The following is a 15,241-nucleotide window of genomic DNA, read 5'->3' on the forward strand; positions in this document are numbered from 1 at the left end:
TGTGTAAACTCTACTTCACAGTTTTGTCTGAGGCCACTCTGTCCACACCTTTAAAAAAAAAAAAAAAAAAGGTGATTAGCTTTCACGTTTGATTGTATATATTCAACACAGAAAACTGACCGTAAATATAACCTACCCTTATATATAAAGTTCACTGGTATGCCGGGCACAGTGGCTCACGCCTATAATCCCAACATGGTTTATAAGTGACTTTTCCCAGCACTTTGGGAGACCGAGGCAGGCAGATCACGAGGTCAGGAGATCGAGACCATCCTGGCTAACATGGTGAAACCCCGTCTCTACTAAAAATACAAAAAATATCGTGCCACTGCATTCCAGCCTGGGCGACAGTGAGACTCTGTCTCAAAAAAAAAAGTTCACCGGTAAATTCCTGTTTCTCAACTGTCTTTTCTTTTTTTTTGTTTTTTCTTTCTTGAGACGGAGTTTCGCTCGTTACCCCAGTTGGGGTGCAATGGCGCGATCTTGGCTCACTGCAACCTCCACCTCCCAGGTTCAAGCAATTCTCCTGCCTCAGCCTCCCAAGTAGCTGGGATTACAGGCATGCGCCACCACACCCGGCTAATTTTTTATTATTAGTAGATACTAATAATACTGTGTTGGTTAAAATGAAGATATTTTACTAAGATTTTCTTATTTTTTAAAAATTTGAGACAGGGTCTCACTGTGTCACTAAGGCTGGAGTGCAGTGGCACAATCACAGCTCACTGCAGCCTCAACTTGCCAGGCTCTAGCTATCCTTCCACTTCAGCCTCCCTAGTAGCTGGGACTGCAGGCACCTGCCAACATGCCTAACAAAATAAGATTAACTCTGTGGCCATAAATGTTATGATTAGGGAAATTTGTAGAAAGATTATTATGGAGAGAGAAAGTTTTTTTCGTAAAGGACTTTCATTATGTAAATGATATTGGCTTGCTATAATTATGAGGGGTAGGAGTCAGGCAGTTAATGTTAGAAGAGGTGTTGCTAATGGGTCGGAAGACAAATAGGTTGAATAGCTAATGAGGTTGAATTTTTGTATTTTTGGTAGAGACGGGGTTTTGCCATGTTTCCCAGGTTGGTCCTGAACTCCTGAGGTTAAGAAATCCACCTGCCTTGGCCTCCCATAGTGCCAGGATTATTGGCATGAGCCACCAAGCTGGCCTTTTACTAAGGTTTTTTGCGTTTTTTTTTTGAGACGGAGTCTGGCTCTGTCGCCCAGGCTGGAGTGCAGTGGCCGGATCTCAGCTTACTGCAAGCTCCACCTCCCGGGTTCACGCCATTCTCCTGCCTCAGCCTCCGGAGTAGCTGGGACTACAGGCGCCCGCCACCTCGCCCGGCTAGTTTTTTTATATATACCACCCCGTCTCTACTAAGGTTTTTATAAAACAAATTCAAATACAGAAATGACCACCTCTGTTGCCTCTGAACACAGAACTTTAAGAAAGCACAAGCACACTGGCTTTCATAAAGAAAGGAAGACTTGTTTTTATCACAAGTCTTATAAAATTGTAAAACATGGCTATTTTGGCCGGGCGCGGTGGCTCAAGCCTGTAATCCCAGCACTTTAGGAGGCCGAGACGGGCGGATCACGAGGTCAGGAAATCAAGACCATCCTGGCTAACACTGTGAAACCCCGTCTCTACTAAAAAATACAAAAAACTAGCCGGGCGAGGTGGCCGGCGCCTGTAGTCCCAGCTACTTGGGAGGCTGAGGCAGGAGAATGGCGTGAACCCGGGAGGCGGAGCTTGCAGTGAGCTGAGATCCGGCCACTGCACTCCAGCCCCTGAGGCAGAGTGAGACTCCGTCTCAAAAAAAAAAAAAAAAAAATGGCTATTTTAAAATATCTTTTTAATTCATTAAATTAACAAAATCACACTCCACCACCACCTCTAAAAAAAAACAGAGCTTCTGGAGGGCAGAAATCTTAGTCATCATCATCTCTGAACACCACCTATACTGCTTAGCCACAGCACTCACAGAATAAATATTTACTGAATTCTTGACAATGTTTATTTTCTCTACATCTATATGTGCCAGGAACAAGTAAATCAACTAGAATTTTAAATTATACTTCAGTCTTAATTAGCCTCCAGTAAAATGAGAAAGTATATTTATAAATAGGACATTCCTCAATAGTGCTACACTTCTGTGGAACTTTCTTCCTGTAAACTTGAGCTGTTTTAAGTACTACTTGGTTTTCAGTTAACAGTTTCCATTTTAAAATCACTGGGGTTTTTTTTTTTTTTGAAAATAGGATGAACACAGTTCTCTTTTTGATGAAGACCCAAAAACAAGTATCAACACAAACCAGCAGCTAGGCACTAGAAGAAAAAAATTTAACCAGTCCCACCGCACATTTAAATCCCGTGGTCTCCAAAGACATTAAGAAGCTGCCTATCCTAGGCAAGATAGAACAGTGTTACTGAATCAGAACCATAGTAAATCTGCCTCAATGAGGTCTTTGATAGAAAGTAATTTAAAACAATGTTTCGTCTCATACGTTTCATAGACTTGTTCATCTCCCCAATATATATCGCTAATGTTAGAGAACAATGCCAGTACCAAAGTCACGGGGGGCTTGATCCTTGAGGACAAGCAGCTTCAAGACTTGTTTCTCAAAAACGTGCAACAGGTTACAAAGATCTAAGTCATGAAAACATAAGTAGTTTACTAAGAAAATTCAAAATAGCCTGGCACGGTGGCTCACACTTGTAATGGCAGCATTTTGGGAGGCCAAGGAGGGTGGATCACCTGAGGTTAGGAGTTCAAGACCAGTGTGGCCAACATGGTGTGAAACCTGGTCTCTATTAAAAATACAAAAATGTGTTGGGCATGGTGGTGCAAACGCCTGTAATCCCAGTTGCTTGGGAGGCTGAAGCAGAATTGCTTGAACCTGGGAGGGTTATAGTGAGCCAAGATGGTACCATTGCACTCTAGCCTGGGCAACAAGAGCAAAACTCCATTACAAAATAAATAAATAAATAAATAAATAAATAAATAAATAAAAAGAAAATTCAACAGAATTGAGGAGCAGTAAGGGAAGCAAACATAGGCATAGACGAAATAAAAGAGACAATAAGTTGATAATTATTGAAGTTGCGTTATAGGTTCTGGGGAGTTCCTAGGCTACCTTTTTTTTTTTTTTGAGATGGAGTTTTGCTCTTGTTGCCCAAGCTGGAGTGCAGTGGCACGATCTTGGCTCACTGCAACCTCTACCTCCCAGGTTCAAGCGATTCTCCTGCCTCAGCCTCCAGAGTAGTTGGGATTACAGGTGTGCGCCACATGCCTGGCTAATTTTTTGTATTTTTAGTAGCAATGGAGTTTTGCCATGTTGGGTAGGCTGGTCTTGAACTCCCAACCTCAGGTGATCTGCCTGCCTCGGCCTCCCAAAGTGCTGGGATTACAGGCATGAGCCACTGCACCTGGCCCCTATGCTACTTTTTAAAAATATTTTTATATTTCCGTAATAGTCACTGAATTTGTATGTCAGCATTTTCCCATTTTTGTGATAGCAATCTGACTTCAGGTATATATTAAGCAACATGGTTTATAAGTGACTTTTTATGTAACATTAAGGGCAAAATAAACAAACATGTCTGAAGCTCTCAAACAATTCTTAGCACAGAAAAGCAGTGAAATAACATGAATGTTGAGAAGGCAAAAAGTAATTCCCCTTATTCTGCAGGTCCAGGTCACTTTCTCTCCTCTACAACTAACACAACCTTTCCTGGTAGAATTTGGCAGTAATAACTCAGTTGAGTCATACTGTTGCTACATGTGGTGAGGGAATTTTCCAGTGCTGTTAACCAATTTATCATTGCTGTTAGAACCTTAAACACTCCAGCTCATGCAAGCTCATGAAAGAGACAGAGGGAGTTAAAATACCGATAGAGTCTCTAAAATGTCTTTTTATTTTTTTAAATTTATTTATAGAGACAAAGTCTTGCTATGTTGCCCAGGCTGATCTTGAACTCCTGAGCTCAAGTGATCTTCCCACTTTGGCCTCCCGAAGCATTGGGATTACAGGCGTGAGGCCCGACGTCCGGCCCGAAAGTAAGACATTAATATTAGAGGAAGCTGGGTGAGGAGTATACGGTAACTTTGTATTACCTTTGCAACTTTTCTGTAAGTCTAAATTTATCCCAAAATAAAAATATTTACTTAAAAAATGTCAAGTCCAACAGACCTTTAAAAAATAAATAAATGGATGGGGGGATTTTTAGGGCAATGAAACAATTCTGTATACTACTACAGTGGTAGATACATGTCATTATACATTCGTCAAACTCCATAGGATGTACAATACCAAGAGTGAACCCTAATGTAAACTATGGCTTTAGGTAACAATGACTTTTCAATGTTTGCTTTGTTGATTGTAACAAAGGTTAACACTCAGGTGTCTGATAGTAGGGAATCTATGCATGTGTGGGGGCAGGGGATATATAAGAACTCTATACTTTCTTTTTTTTTTTTTTTTTTCCGATACGGAGTCTCACTCTGTCGCCCAGGCTGGAGTGCAGTGGCGCAATCTCAGCTCACTGCAAGCTCCGCCTCCCGGGTTCACGCCATTCTCCTGCCTCAGCCTCCCATGTAGCTGAGACTACAGGCGCCCGCCACCTCGCCCAGCTAATTTTTTTGTATTGTTAGTAGAGACGGGGTTTCACCGTGTTAGCTAGGGTGGTCTCGATCTCCTGACCTCGTGATCCGCCCGTCTCGGCCTCCCAAAGTGCTGGGATTACAGGCTTGAGCCACCGTGCCCCGCGAGAACGCTATACTTTCTGCTCAATTATCCTGTGAACCTAAAACTGCTCTAAAAAAAAAAATGACATTTAAAAAAATAAACTAAAAAACTGGATGTGGATCAATGAAACAAGACTGGCCAGGAGGCTGGGCACGGTGGCTCAAGCCTGTAATCCCAGCACTCTGGGAGGCTGAGACGGGTGGATCACGAGGTCAGGAGATCGAGACCATCCTGGCTAACACGGTGAAACCCCGTCTCTACTAAAAAATACAAAAAAAAACTAGCCGGGCGAGGTGGCGGGCGCCTGTAGTCCCAGCTACTCGGGAGGCTGAGGCAGGAGAATGGCTGAACCCGGGAGGCGGAGCTTGCAGTGAGCTGAGATCCGGCCACTGCACTCCAGCCTGGGCGACAGAGCCAGACCCCGTCTCAAAAAAAAAGAAGAAAAAAAAAAGTGTTTTTACAAAGCTTGTACCCTTAAGAATTACATTTCTATCACTCTGTCCTAAGGGACTGTCTGAATTGTGCGTTATTGAATATTCAAAAAATTATAAAGAACCCAAATGTTAGTAATTAAAGCTATGGTACATTGGAGCAATGAAACATACTATGTAGTAACATGGTATAGCTAGCAAAACTGGCCTCTTGCTAACAGCATCCCTATAGGAGATTTGGCTTATTCTGCTAGACTATTCCATTGAAAATAAAGAAGGGACATCCCTGAAAAGGGTTAAACATTCCCAATTTTGTTGTTGTTGTTGTTTTGAGGCTGAGACTCACTCTGTCACCCAGGCTGGAGTGCAGTGTTGCCATCTTGGCTCACTGCAACCTCCACCTCCCGGGTTCAAGTGATTCTCCTGCATTAGCCTCCCGAGTAGCTGGGAACACAGGCGTGTGCCACCACACCCGGCTAATTTTTATATTTTTAGTAAAGACAGAGTTTCACCATGTTGGCCAGGCTGGTCTCAAACTCCTGGCCTCTAGTGATCTGCTCCCTCAGACTCCCAAAGTGCTCGGATTACAGGAGTGAGCCACCCCATCTGGCCACATTTTATAACTTGGGAGTTTCTGACTCTTGCTGCTCATACTCCATTGTCATAACAGACAAAAACTGAATGCATGATGTGGAAAGTTCTTTTTCTTTCCTTAAGTTAATCCTCCCTGGTACCCACATCAAAACATAACAGAATAGTGTAACTGACTGTGAGCTTATCTTCTCTATACATCTTCCAATCCATTCCTTACATTTAAAAAAGAAAAAAGAAAAGCAGTATTCTAAGGACCCAGAATTACTGCAACTGGATTTCTTCCTTATTTTTCTCAAGGCTGTAGTATAAAAATATGTACCCTTATTAAACCTCTCTACTCTTTTTGCCAATCCCTGGTTTCCTCTCTCCTTCCAAAAGGTTAGTTCCCCACTCCTTTTCCAAAAGCAACAATAATACTAAGAGATTCATTTCCCTCCTAAGAAATGAGTCAGAATTCCAGTATGCTCAGTGTGAAATTCCTGTGATTAAGGTTTTTGAAAATATGTAGAATTACTACCTACCAAGAATTTAAACTTGGGGAAGAATTATTATACATTAAACTCATTATTCTGGTTATTGTTAAGATGATCAGGTATTGATTTTTCTTATTTTCCTATGTTTCTATACATATTACTTTTTTAACCAAATTATATATTTGCATATGTGTAAATATTTACATATATGTGCAAATTTGCATGTATGTGTAAACAACAGATACTACCCAAAACAAAAATAAAATGCTGCTGTGGAAACTCCAATAACATTAGTAACTTAAGGCTAAGTTTTTATCAACGGAGAGATGTTTGCAAATAGTCCCAAACTTTTAGTATTTGAAAGAGGACCTAAGTGGCCTGGAGACAGAAGTAGTAAGGAGACTTTTTGCTGCATACAATTGTGTTTTCTGAAATTACACTATTTGAATATTTAACTATTCAAAGAGTATTAACTTTGTAAAAGAATAATCTTAAAGTTTCTTGTTCTTCTCTCGACTATAACCATTAGCTCTAGGGATAATTATATATCAATGTACTCAAACTGAATATGCTAAATTGTCTTTCTATCATCACTAAAGTTGTTGGTTAGAGATAATATATCATAAAAGGGATTGTAACTCTGTAGGTAAATGTTACAAAATTAACCATATCCCATCATCAATGAAGATATTAAAAAGTATATAAACAGGCCCTATCATGGATACTTCTCAAGTCAGCCTTTGACCTAAATCTGAGGCAATCATTGTTAGCAAAAATCCGTTTTCAAAGTTTACTTTTCCCTTCCCTACTTACTCTCTCTCTGGTGGAAGCTTTAACAGTGGAAGAGAATCTAAACAGTGAAACAGTGTACCTGAAACAGGGTATCTACCATAAACTACTAATGTTGGTATAGTATTTTGTTAAATTAAGTTTAAAATAAAAAGCAAATGGAAATTCATTTTTAAATTCATTTTTAAAACACATGTAAGACAGAAAAAAATCAGGAAAATGACAATGCCTAGTTTTGTTTTTTATCTTTTCCCAAGGTGCATCTGCAATCAAATACATTATCTGGATGCTTACCATAGTTGAGATGACAAAGGAAAAAATGGTAGAGAAAGGAGAGAAGTAAGAGAGAATATTACTCCTGCCAAAGCAAGTCCACTTCTTCAGAAATAACAAGTGGAGCCAGCATAGAAACCTAAAACTATCAGTGACATCAAATCCATGACCACTCAAGTCTTGGCAAATACAGAAAAGGCCCCCAAAACATCAAGAGAGGAATTATCACCAGGGGCTGCGGAGGAGAACTTACACCATCAAGAAGGAGGAAAATTCATTCACTCAAGCCCAACTCATTTGAACACCTTGATACTGAACATTGCAACAGGCATGGGAAAAACAATGATGAGCAAGATGTGATCACCTCCAGATAATCTCAGTCTAATAAAAATGGGGCTCCAGGAACTGCACTTAAAAGCCCCAGAGTATTGGGAGGCTGAGGCAAGTGGGTCACAGGGTCAGGAGTTCAAGACCAGCCTGGCCAAGACGGTGAAACCTCATCTCTAACAAAAATTAGTCAGGCATGGTGGCGGGCGCCTGTAATTCCAGCTACTCAGGAGGCTGAGGTAGAGAACTGCTTGAACCTGGGAGGTGGAGGCTTCAGTGAGCCAAGATCGTGCCACTGCACTCCAGCCTGGGCGACAGAGCGAGAGCGAGACTCCATCTCAAAACAAAACAAAAAAAAGGCCTCCGAGTAATAAAACTCACTCATTCTCATTCTCTTTTACCCACTGTCACTGATTACACTTCCCAAGCAGCAAGTATCATTGTATAATAGCTTTTCTATTTTTTAGGTCTGGTAATTTACAGAAAGGACTGCACACTTTTTTCAACCTGCATGTTGGACCCTGAAGGGCTGTCAAGCCCCCCTGTTGAGAAGAAAGTGAGTGTGAATAGACTCAGTGGGAAGCAGCATTATGGAGCAGAGATTTGGGCATAAAATAGCAGCAGGGATGCATATACACCACATACCCACCTCTCCTTGGCTGTGAGATCCTTTATAGTCCACAAGCCTGTCTTTGGGAAATATATGATATATTATCTCTAACCAACAAATTAAGTGATGATAGAGGGTAAGACAGGGTTTAGACAATTTAGCATATTCAGTTCAAAACAAAATTGAAATATAATTAAATATATTTTTTGAGAAAATTGAAATATATACTTTGAGAAAAGAGAAATTTTCTCAAACTATATATATATATTTAAAATTATATTTATATTTAATTATAAATATATATTTAATACATTCATATTTAATATATTTATACATATTTAATATAATGTATTTATGTTTAATATATTTAATATATAAATATATATTTTAAAGAGAGAGAGATGGGGACTCACGCTCTGTTGCCCAGGCTGGAGTGCAATGGCAATCATAGCTCACTGCAGCCTCAAACTCATGAGGGCTCAAGTGATCCTCCCACGTCAGCCTCCTGAGGAGCTGGGACTACAGGCGCAGGCCACCACATCCAGCTACTTAAAAAAATATTTTTGCTGGGCATGGTAGCTCATGCCTTTAATTCCAGCACTTTGAGAGGCTGAGGTGGGAGGATTGCTTGAGCCCAGGAGTTCAAGACTGGCCTGAGAAACAGCAAGACCCCATCTCTATTAAGAAAAATATATATTTAAAAATAAAAATAAATTTTTTTGTAGAGACAGAGGTTTTGCTATGTTGCCCAGGATGGTCGACATAGCAAAGCCAGGCTGATCCTCTGGCCTCAGCCTCCCAAAGTTTTGGGATTATAGGGGTTAGCCATTGTGCCCACCCTGGAATATACTGAATATAAAAGTGCTTATGGTCGGGCGCGGTGGCTCAAGCCTGTAATCCCAGCACGTTGGGAGGCCGAGACGGGCGGATCATGAGGTCAGGAGATTGAGACCATCCTGGCTAACACGGTGAAACCCCATCTCTACTAAAAAATACAAAAAACTAGCCGGGGGAGGTGGTGGGCGCCTGTAGTCCCAGCTACTCAGGAGGCTGAGGCAGGAGAATGGTGTGAACCCGGGAGGCGGAGCTTGCAGTGAGCTGAGATCGCGCCACTGCACTCCAGCCTGGGCGACAGAGCAAGACTCCGTCTCAAAATAAATAAATAAATAAATAAATAAATAAAAGTGCTTGTGAGCTGCTATGTACTACAGGAATGTAATGAAAATGATATTTTACTATTACTGTTTCTACAACAATCCACTTTTATGTGGGAAGTGGTGAGTGAGTCCTGATGACCCTGTGTTAAATTTTTAAGGCCAAATGTCTTCCTTGTCCTGGCAGGAACAAGTTTGTAAAAAACAGTGTGCAAACACACACACACATACACAATTACAACCAGCAAATCAGATTTATAGAATTGTCTGAACAAATTCCCCTCAAAATATATTTATTTATATTTATATATCAAAATTGGAATCACAAATAAATGGGGAAGGGATTCCAATTTCAATAAATTCAGTGCTAGGAAAACCTACAGTGTTATAGCTCTTTCAGAATTTGTCTAGCGGGCTTTCCAGTTTTTGCTGGAAAGCTCCCCAGAAAAAATTCCAAAAAGAAAAAGAAAACCTACTAGCAGTTAAGGAAGAAAAAAAATCAGCAATTCTACCAGATAAGTAAGGTTAACATTTATTTGATATTCAGGGAAGGACTTCCTACAGATACATACAAACTTTGCATCCATTAAAGTACAGAGAAAACGCAAAAAAGATAAATACAATGAAAAATATCAAATTTAGGACACAAGATTGTGCATTTAAAAAAAATCCCAAGTAAAATTTAAAAAGCAAAAGAATTAGGGGAAAAAAACTCCAAACATTCCACTAATATAGCTGGCAAAGACATTTTAAAAATAAAGAGCAAATGCAAACCAATTCTTTAGTAAGATGGAGCCATTTATACACTGCACTGGAAATTACAAACTATGATAACTTTTCTGGCAATACAAATCCAGATGTTAAAAAACGTGCATGCCCTCTGAATAAGTCCAGTTCTAAGCCTATCAAGGAAAATAATCTGAAATACAAAGATTTATATACAAAGACGGTTATCATGCCTTTAAAGCAGTGAAAAATAGGGATAATCTAAATATCCAGCTAAAAAGAAATATTTAAATTGTGATACACACTGTAAAGTATTATACAGCCAAATGTTTCTTTTTTTTTTCTTTTTTTTTTTTTTGAGAAAGGCTCTCGCTCTGTCACACAGGCTGGCATGCAGTAGAGCAATCATGGCTCACTGCATCCTTGACCTCCCAGGTTCAAGTGATCTGATCCCAAGTGGCTGGGACTATGGGGGCACATGTTATCATGTTTGGCTTTTTTTTTTTTAAGTAGAGATGGGGTCTCATTATGTTTCTCAGGCTAGTCTTGAACTCCCAGGCTCAAGCGTTCTTCCTGCCTTAGCCTCAAGCGTTCTTCCTGCCTCAGCCTCCCAAAGTGCTGGGATTACAGGAATGAGCCACCACATTCAGCCTCATTTTCTTTCTTGATAATATGAAGGAATGATCACAACATAATGTTAAAAGTATATTTAAAAGGGCATAAAAATAAACATAGCAAATGCACGTTTTAATTTATTTTTATTAATTTATTTTTTGAGACAGAGTCTCCTTTTTTTGCCCAGGCTGGAGTGCAGTGGCACATCTCGGCTCACCGCAACCTCTGCCTCCTGGGTTCAAGTGATTCTCCTGCCTCAGCCTCCCGAGTAGCTGGGACTACAGGTGTGTGCCACCACACCCAGGTAATTTTTTTTATTTTTAGTAGAGACAGGGTTTCACCATTTTGGCCAGGCTGGTCTTGAACTCCTGACCTCAAGTGATCCGCCTGCCCCGGCCTCCCAAAGTGCTGGGATTACAGGCATGAGTCATCGCTCCTGGCCTGCAAATGCACATGTTTTTAAAGGCATAGGAACACACATACAAATGAAAAGGCTGAAAGAAAACATAAAACTTTAACATCTGTTATCTCTGGGTGGCAGGATTTTACTTTTCACTTTGTACAATTTTCAAATATCATATAATGGTTACAAATTGACTTTTATAATCAGGAAAAAAAATTTTTGGATGCAGCAGCTAAATCCAGGGAATGTCACTCAGTTTCTTCAACAAATAAATGGCAAAAAATAAATAAATCTTAAGAGATGGCAGGGGAATGGTTATAGATTAAAACAAAATTAAGAGATACCAATCCTGATTCAAACCAACCTAGTAAAAGGACATTTATGAACTATCAGGAACTTTGAACACTGCTGAAATGACATTGTTACATAAGTACAATGTCAATGATCACATCCAAAAAGAGTCCTTATCTCTTAGGGATCTCACTAAGTATTTTCAGTTAAAGTGACACAATATCTGGGGTCTAGTTTAAAATAAACCTGCCAAGTGGGGAGAGGTACGGATGAAACAAAACCACCATGAGTTTAACTGTTGAAGGCAAGTGATGGGTCCACAGAGATTCATTACGCCATTCTACCTTTTCGTGCTAAAAATTTCAAATTATTAATACATAAAAGTTTTTTTAAAGATACATTTTTATAGAAAAACAATTATCTCCTCCCCTTCTCCCCTACTCCATGCAAGCAGAGCTCTTCCTGAAAAGGCAGGGACAACACTGGCTAATTCAAGGCCAGAATATGAAACTTTCTTTAATGTGATTTTAAAGAATGTGATTTATGATAAAGTTACTTTTCACATAGCCAGCCAAATCTTCACAGTGATGAAGAACAATATCACAAGTCTTTCCACATTAAAAATAGGCCGGGTGCAGTGGCTCACACCTGTAATCCTAGCACTTTGGGAGGCCGAGAAGGGCGGATCACCTGAGGCCAAGAGTTCAAGACCAGCCTAGCAAACATGGTGAAACTCCATCTCTACTAAAAATACAAAAAAAAATTAGCTGGGCATGGTGGCGCACGCCTGCAGTCTCTGTTACTTGGGAGGCTGAGGCAGGAGAATCACTTGAACACAGGAGGCAGAGGTTGCAATGAGCAGAGATTGCGCCACTGTACTCCAGCCTGGGTGACAGAGCAAGACTCCATCTGAAAAAATGAAAAAATAAAAATAAGAACCCTCAGCAAGAAGAAAATGTAATAAATGCAATGCAATCTGATGTGCTAAAAGAGAAAAAAAAAAAAGAAGAAGAAAATGTATAGTAACAATTTAGAAGGTATGCAATTATTCATAACCATTGCCTGCTCAGTAAAAAAGAAAAAAAAGGTTTAAAAAAATAGAATGGGCCGGGCGCGGTGGCTCAAGCCTGTAATCCCAGCACTTTGGGAGGCCGAGACGGGCGGATCACGAGGTCAGGAGATCGAGACCATCCTGGCTAACACGGTGAAACCCCGTCTCTACTAAAAAATACAAAAAAAAAAAAAATAGCCAGGCAAGGTGGCGGGCGCCTGTAGTCCCAGCTACTCGGAAGCTGAGGCAGGAGAATGGCATAAACCCGGGAGGCAGAGCTTGCAGTGAGCTCAGAACCGGCCACTGCACTCCAGCCCGGGCGACAGAGCGAGACTCCGTCTCAAAAAAAAAAAAAAAAAAAAATAGAATGTATGCAATTAGTTTTTATGTAACAGAAAATAGAGATACTGGTCAATGAAATGGGAAGCCAGAGGAAGCATTCTATGCATTTTTATCTTAAAAAGCATTAATAAGTAGTTGGGATGACTTTTATCAGATTACTCAAAGTCTCAGTATAATGAGGTGTTCAAACATACTCATACACAATACTTTTTACAAAATATTCAAAGCTGATTATTCTTTTAACACAAATGGCTCTCAAATATTGCCGCACCTAGTTTATGTTCTAATGTAGCTTTACTACTTTCACATCTTAATAAGAGCCCTTCTGATAAAAATCAAAGCAGGAAAATTTTCTGTTTTTAAAATGAGGAACATAGCCCTAGCTAAGGTAGTAATTTCACCGAGATCACACATCTAGTATATGACAGATCTTATACAGGAAGTCACATTGTAAATTCCTGACCAGGACTTATTCACCATCTGCCAGATATGACCAATCATGCTAGTTATGTTTGTTTCACCCTTACAAAGACAACTTTAGGGCAGTACAGAAATTAGATAACTACCAATTAACTTCATATTAGTTCGTGCAGGCGCAGTGGCTCATGCCTGTCATTCCAGCACTTTGGGAGGCCAAGGGAGGCGGATCACCTGAAGTAAGGAGTTCAAGACGAGTCTGGCCAATATGGTGAAATCCCGTCTCTACTAAAAACACAAAAATTAGCAGGGCATGGTGGCGCGCCCCTGTAATCCCAGCTATTCGGGAGGCTGAAGTAGAAGAATCACTTGAACCCAGGAGGCGGAGGTTGTAGTGAGCTGAGATCACACCATTGCAATTGTACTCCAGCCTGGGCAACAGAGCAAGACTCCATCTCAAAAAAAAAACTTCCTATTAGTTCTTAGCAACAAAATACTTTTTTCTTAAACTACATTTGCATCTCTGATGGCAAGTAGGCAAGAAAAGGATGCGGACTCGGCTGGGCATGGTGTCTCACACCTATAATCCTAGCACTTTGGGCCGGGCGCAGTGGCTCAAGCCTGTAATCCCAGCACTTTGGGAGGCCGAGGCGGGCGGATCACAAGGTCAGGAGATCGAGACCATCCTGGCTAACACGGTGAAACCCCGTCTCTACTAAAAAATACAAAAAACTAGCCGGGCGAGGTGGCGGGCGCCTGTAGTCCCAGCTACTCGGGAGGCTGAGGCAGGAGAATGGCGTGAACCCGGGAGGCGGAGCTTGCAGTGAGCTGAGATCTGGCCAGTGCACTCCAGCTTGGGTGGCAGAGCGAGACTCCGTCTCAAAAAAAAAAAAAAAAAAAAACCCTAGCACTTTGGAAGGCCGAGGCGGGCAAAAAAAAAGACTGGTATAGTGGTGCGTGCCTGTAATCCCAGCTACTCGGGAGGCTGAGACAGGAGAATTGCTTGAACCTGAGAGGCGGAGGTTGCAGTGAGCTGAGATCACGCCATTGCACTCCAGCCTGGGCAACAGGGCAAGACTCCGTCTCAAAAAAAAAAAGGATGCAGACTCAAGTACAAATTGTTCAATTACTGTTTGCTAAAAATTATTCTAAAGCTATACTTGGGAGAAGTTAAAGACATACAAAATTTAAATGATGAAATAAACCCCATTATATGCCCTTAATATCACAATTCTCTGTGATCAAAACTCACTCAGGATTAAAATTCCCTGAAACTCATCATTACAAATTTTTATTTTTCTTTTTTGAGACGGAGTCCTGCTCTGTTGCCGAGGCTGGAGTGCAGTGGCACAATCTCGACTCACTGCAACGTCTACCTCCCGGGTTTGAGTGATTCTCTGCCTCAGTCTCTCAAGTAGTTGGCACTACAGGTGCGTACCACCACACCCACCTAATTTTTGTATTTTTAGTAGAGACGGAGTTTCACCATGTTGGCCAGGCTGGTCTCAAACTCCTGACCTCAGGTGATCAGCCTCCCAAAGTGCTGGGATGGCAGGCATGAGCCACTGCACCCAGCCCATCCCTAAAATTCTTATAAAATATTTTTACAAGAAAGCAAAAGCTTAAAGACACCCTTTTCAGAAGGCATACTATTCAAAAGGAAGAAACTAGAGCAGGCGAGAAGGGACAACAGAAGTTTATTTTCCACAGAGTACAACAGGAATATATAGAATAAACTAGGTCAGCATGGCCAGAGGCGTGTGCAAGATACTGTATAGATCAGGTATAGATTAGTACAGGGGTCCCCAATCCCCAGGCCATGGACTGGTACTTGTCTGTGGCCTGTTAGGAACCTGGCAGCACAGCAGAAGGAGGTGAGGTGCGGGCCAGTGAGCATTACCACCTGAGCTCTGCCTCCTATCAGATCAGCGGTGGCGTCAGATTTTCACTGGAGCGACTGCATGCGAAGGATCTAGGCTGCACTCCTTATGAGAATCTAATGT

General features: G+C 41.0%; 1 protein-coding gene and 1 non-coding gene across 4 annotated transcripts in view; one reads left to right on the plus strand and one right to left on the minus strand.

Moving 5' to 3' along the window:
- SMIM14 (small integral membrane protein 14) overlaps nucleotides 1–15,241 on the minus strand; it is an 87,304-nt gene that overhangs the window by 57,765 nt on the left and 14,298 nt on the right. The window lies entirely within an intron of this gene.
- On the plus strand, nucleotides 9,774–9,835 carry LOC117086486. Its single transcript, XR_004438387.1, has one exon. It is a non-coding gene; the product is annotated as a U7 small nuclear RNA (small nuclear RNA).

The sequence above is a fragment of the Trachypithecus francoisi genome, unplaced genomic scaffold (genome assembly GCF_009764315.1).
Source record: "Trachypithecus francoisi isolate TF-2019V2 unplaced genomic scaffold, Tfra_2.0 Lachesis_group1, whole genome shotgun sequence".
NCBI lineage: Eukaryota > Metazoa > Chordata > Mammalia > Primates > Cercopithecidae > Trachypithecus > Trachypithecus francoisi.